Here is a 6,143-nt window from a genome sequence, read left to right as displayed (position 1 = left end):
TGATTGCCTATATTTGAGTAGAATATGTTAGAATACATGTAGGTGTGCAATGTGAGTCTCTATGTTTTGTATATGTTGGATAGTGTAGAGTACTCACCCTTACATTATTTTTTAGGTGACCAAGACGATCAGCATCAGACTCAGTGAAAGGATGGATGAAACTACTATAGGGCTTAGATTTTATTTGAAATTACGATGTAATTGAATTGGTCATGTAGCAGTTATTGATATAAACTTGTAATCCCTTATTATTCTGAAAAACTTTGATAAAACTATGTATTAGGAAATTCTATTTAAATGAAATTATAATTATTCCCATTTTACGAAATTTATTATTTTGAAATTAAATTAAGGTTACATATACAATGCCTATTTTGTATTCCTTAGTTGTTTTTGAGATTTCGGGGACATTATTGAACATACCTAAGTGCTCTATTTTTAAATTTCAAGATGGTGAGGACTAAACAAACTGATAGAGTTAATCCTAGACCCAAAACAAAGAAGCAACAGATGGGACCAAGCACTTCCGAACCAAGCTTTGACAAGGAGTGGTTCAGGGACAATGTGAGAGTTGAAAGATTTGAAATTATCAAGCATTGGACCTTCATTTAGTAGAGAAAAGTACAGCTCCAACCAGGAGAATACTTAGAATTTTGTGATGAAATTGATCAAAAAAGATAGAGACCAATTACAAAACTAACTCAAATTTGATCTAGAAGTAGTGTGGGAGTTCTATGCCAATGCATACCTTACTAAGTCAGAGAGGAGATTAGAGATATGTACTTTGGTTAGAGGCAAATGGGTCCATTATGATAGAGCAGCTATCAGCACATTTTTTAGGGATCCTCTGGTCCTTGGAGAAGGAGAGCTAGCACTTATCATAGGCTGAAGAGGACTACCCAAAGTTTTAATGATGACACAGTAGCAACCATCATTTGCCTCCCCCACCACACTTATGAAAGAGCTAAGGATGAGAGACCTATTTGCATTCATTGGAGGGATATGACCACAATCTCTTAGATTTGGACAGTGTTCATGCTATATAACTCTTGCTAGTAATGTTGTATTATTTGTTGTTTAGGTAAGGGATTATCATTCAATAAATATATCTTAGAATCTCTAGTGAGAGGAATAGTTCAATGACTGTGACTAGGAAGATTTCACTCCTTAAATTCTCATCAAGGTTAAGTATTTCACTCATCCAATCACAACTTACCAGGTAAACCATGATTGTTGTTCATCTCAATAGTCATCATCATCAAGGCAAATTCAAGATCACAAAGGTCTTTTTAGGCTTGTAATGAAGTTGGGCTAAGAAGGAACTTGATTTTTCTGGATAACAACAAGTCATTCAAATCATGAAGAAAGCACCCAATAGCTAAAAACTTATGCTATAAATTTCCTTTAACTTATCCAATCTCAACAATTTCTTCAAAAATATTCTTTTCTAGCTCAAAGCCTTCATTTTTCTTTATCTCTTTTGTTCTTTCTTTCCTATCCTTTAGCAATTTTGTTTTGCTATGATATTTTCACTTTGACTAAGGAAAGGAACAATTTATACATTACTTAGTTCCCCTTCTTCAGATCAATTTCCTTAAGCCCTTGGATATGCTTCTTCACAATTTTGAATGAAAGAAAATGAGAAAATTTTCTTTTAAAGTGTTAGGGGGATTTTTCAAAAAAATAATGACATTCTTTTTTAGGCTCAAATAGGGTGCAAGTGGTAATTTAACAAAAAGATTGTTTATTTGGCCTTGGCTTGATTTAAAAAAATGGCCCTGATTATTTCAAAATTTTGCCATTAGGATGATAAATAGAGATTCAAGCAATAATAGCTACAATTCAGAAGTAATGGCACTCAATTAACTATATAGGATGCACACCACTCACCCAGCGAAGGCTAACTTTCTTCTTCAAGTGAATTCACTATTTGAATCACATAGTTTAGAGCCAATTTATGCAAAGCACTATCTATCACATGTTGGGTTCACCTATATATTTTAGAATTTGGAGTCTCAATGAATCATTTCATGCTTATAACCAAACATCAAGCATTGACTTCTTCAATTCAAGTGTAAGTTCGCAAAAATTTGGTGAAAACGGCACAAAATATTTGTATTTCAAACTATACGGGGTATATTTCCTTTACTCCAAAAGTTGTCTACAATTCATGCAATCGGTTTTAAATGAAGATGAAAGTTTAAGCTCACAATCCTAACCAATTGCCAGCATATCAAAATCAATCACAAAGTGTAGAGGGCTGCAAATAAACAAACTATGAACACTCTTAATACTAAAAATAAATAAAACTAAAACACAAACTAGTGAAACCCAATGTCTGTGGTAATGCATCAAAGGTCTCCCACTATTCTGTCTATGACTCCCTACAAGTTTTTCTCCACCTTCTGCACTTCCTCTCTGGTGTCAACCTCTGTAGTGTCAGCATTAGCTCCAGCTTCCTTTGTAGGCTAGTCATCGTCTTCCTCTATATACTTTGTATCTTCATTAACCTATTTTGTCACTATTATTGAGTTAGGCGATCAGTGTGACATCGCAATGACGTTATCCTTTTCATCACTATTACCTTTACCACTATATGTGTTGTTGTTTCCACCTCTGTTAGAGACCTATTATCCTTTACTCTTTTTAATAAACCCTAGTGCACCCTTTTGAATGTGTTAAAGTAGTTTGCAATTAAAATAAATAAAAGAGTCAATTTTTGAATTTTTATATGGAAAAAATAAATGTTGAATACAAAAATATGAAATTTAAGGAAAAATTACATGAACATGAAAAAATTTTAAAAGTACTTTTCAAAATCCTTTCTGAAAAGTCGCCATTAGTGAATTTTAGTTTTTTTTTTTTTATGATTTTCAACTATTTCATCTCTAAATTTCTTTACCTTCATAAAAAAAAAACTCCATTGGCGAAGTATATAATTGAAAATTTAGAAAGCTCTAAAACAAGTAAATAGCAAAAGTAGAACCAAACTAGACTAAAATAAAGAATCAAGTTTATACGAATTCCACAAAATTCCAAAAACCTTAAGGAAAACTTTTAAAACCTTAACATTCTTAAACTGATTAGGTAATTAAGAAACCCATTAAGCAATAAAAACTATTATATTCCAATTAGCCTAAGGAACTATGATTACAATCCAAGAGAAATTTAGGCTAAGTCTATATATGCATCCAAAATTATGAGAAAATGTTAATTCAAGGAAATCTCTCAATTAGAACCTACGTGAAAATCCAAATTCTTTACTAAACTACCTTCCAAATTCAAGAGAATTAAGTCATAATTAAGTTGTAATTAGGCTTAAGGAAAAAAAAAACCAGTTAAAACTAAGAGATTTCTGAATTACACAAATTTTAAGCCATAAAAGGTGGAGTTATTGTTCTAAATTTCTTCGTTAAAGAGAACCTAGAAACACCTCATTTCATGTCCAAAAAATTTTCAAAAGTAGCCAATGAAATAGAAAACTTCAAGCTTACAAAAGTTACGTGAAATCATGACCAAAAACTTTATTTTAACCTATAAAATTGGACAAAACTATTGGGGATTTAAAGGTTAAAATCTAACTAAGTTAGTTAATTTCCAGCCTATTAAAAGTAACCATAGTAGGCAAAAACTTAAGAGTTAAACCAAGGTACAAAAATAATGTGCAAAAATATAAAATCTAATAGCTTGGCAAGGATTTTGTGAGCAACACATAGAAGAACTTTGTATTTGGACCTAAAATTAATTTTTATTAAGAGCCAACACAAGGTGGGACCTAGTCATTCAACAAGGTCCTTGGTTTCCCTCTAGAAATTTTTTAAAAAATCCCCCACTTGCAACTTATTTATGCCCAAACTGCCTATAAATAGGGAAAGTTAGAAAATTTTCATGCAACTAAACAAAAATGTACTTTTCTAAGCAATTAAGCACTAAATTAACATTCTAAGGTATCCTTAAATACTTTCCTTTTAATCCTCAAGCCCCACAACAACTATACAAACCAAAAATAAATGCAAACTCATTATAAGACCCCACCAAAAAGCACTAAAGATACACCAATCTTGTTAGGACCCATAAGCACCTACCATTAAGGAATTTTTATGAATCCAAAGAAAACTATTTCAAGTGTTAAAGGAGATCAAGGAAGAAGAAAGGAAACCAAAACAAACCACTGGAACCCCCTAAATTTTGTAATATTATTTAATTATTAATATAAATATTTGAATTACTATTGAATGTGCATTTGACTTGTGTGGTGACGTAAATATTTAGTATATATTTGCATATTATGTTTGAAATATGAGTGTGGACTTGTGATTTGGCTGAAACTGATTGAGAAATAGGTTAAGTGTGTGATGTAGAGGTGTTCTCATTGTAGCAAGAAGGCTCTAGGCAAAGGGCATGCATCTATTGCGTTCTTGCTGTAGCGAGAGCCTCCTCACTGTAGTAAGAAGGCAACAGAGAAGGTGTACTTTCTGGGTGCATCTCATTGTAGCGAGATTATACAGAAACTAGAGTGCAGATTCGTTTGAGACTTTCACTATAGCGAGAAGAGGTCTCGCTACAGCGAGAGATGCCTTGTTGTAGCGAGAGTGTTGTGAATTCTAGGGTATTTGAGGGGTTTAGGGTTCAAAAAATTCATTTCCCACCTTTCCTCTCATCTCTTCTTTGATTTTCTCGACCCTCAACCCTTTCTTACCGATTAAATTGCCTCCAAATTCGTTTGGGTGCAAGATTGAAGGTTGAAATCATGTTTGGGATGCTTAGAGGTGAATTTTATGGGTTAGGGTGTCAATTTTCATCTCTTTCTTCTATTTTCTTGGTTTCTCGTGGAGTTTTCCATGTGTTTAAGATGAAAATTTATATAGGGGGCACTTCCATTGTCAATTTGTGTTGTGGTCTTCATTCCAAGGTAAGTGGGGACTCTATCCTATCTCCTTATGCTTAGAATTTATTTGTATTGTTATGTATTGGAATATGATTGAGACAAGATGTAAAAAGATGCATATTTAGATGAAAATGACTTGATTGTAATAGGGTGCGATGGAAATTTTGTGTGAAACTTAGTGTGATTGATATTGAGAAATTGTGTGATGGATAGTGGATGTTGAGTGTGATGAAATGTCTTTATTTGCAATAAGATGGTGATGAAATGTGTGTGTTTGAGTATAATGTGGTTGATATGTGTGAATATGCCATTGGGTGAGAATGAATATCATGATACAATTAAAAATGTGGGTGAATATGTGTGAATGGCATGTAATTTTGATTGCAATTGTGTTTGAAATGTTGGAAACTATGAATGGTTATAGTGATACATTGGGGATGTGAAAGATGGGTGCGGTAGAAATATCTTGGGGAAGAGAGGGTGGTGGTGACACCAATTGTGAGCGTGGATACACTACAGGCCACACACTCTCCTCCTAACTCAACCTCCGACTAACACCTTTGATAAGGGGCCCGTGACTGTACACGTTGTATCCATGAGGCGAGGCCTAACCGACGACCATGCATGGTGTAAAACTAAGTAAGTCTCTAAGGTTGAGAATATTATAAAACTGTGATCATAATGCCACTTGAACATGACTAAGGTGCAGTGACCGCACCTGTGTGTGAAATTGGAATGAAATGTTTTGACAGTATGAGTTGGCACTTGTTTGATGTATGATTCAATTTATGTTTGAATTTAGGTGAGATCAATGCTTGTGCGTGTGTGGTAGTATAGATTGCTTACCCTTATATTTATTTTTAGGTGACCAAGACGATCAGCACTAGGTCCAGTGAACTGGAGGGATGAAACTACTATAAGACTTAGAAAACTATTTTTTGAAAATTGTGATGTATTTAAATAGGTCCTATAGCATTTGTTTTGTCTTAAACTTGTAACCCTTATTATTTTGGAAATACTTTATTAAAATTTGTATTGGAAACCGTTGCAATGAAAATTTTATTACTCGCATTTATTACAAAATTAATTTATTTAGAAAATATTTGAAAAGTAAATTAAGGTATTACAACCACTCACAAAATTGAGCCAAAATCAAGTCGAGGGGTTACTATACAATTGCTAATGAATAATTATGGTAAATAATTGTTTGTTAGGTCAAAAGTGTCCCTTATCCTTCTTTACTTTGAATTATGTG

Source organism: Abrus precatorius, unplaced genomic scaffold (genome assembly GCF_003935025.1).
Source record: "Abrus precatorius isolate BTA unplaced genomic scaffold, Abrus_2018 Scaffold3, whole genome shotgun sequence".
NCBI classification, from domain to species: domain Eukaryota; kingdom Viridiplantae; phylum Streptophyta; class Magnoliopsida; order Fabales; family Fabaceae; genus Abrus; species Abrus precatorius.
The sequence above is the reverse complement of the archived record's forward strand: the minus strand, read 5'-3'. Positions refer to the sequence as shown.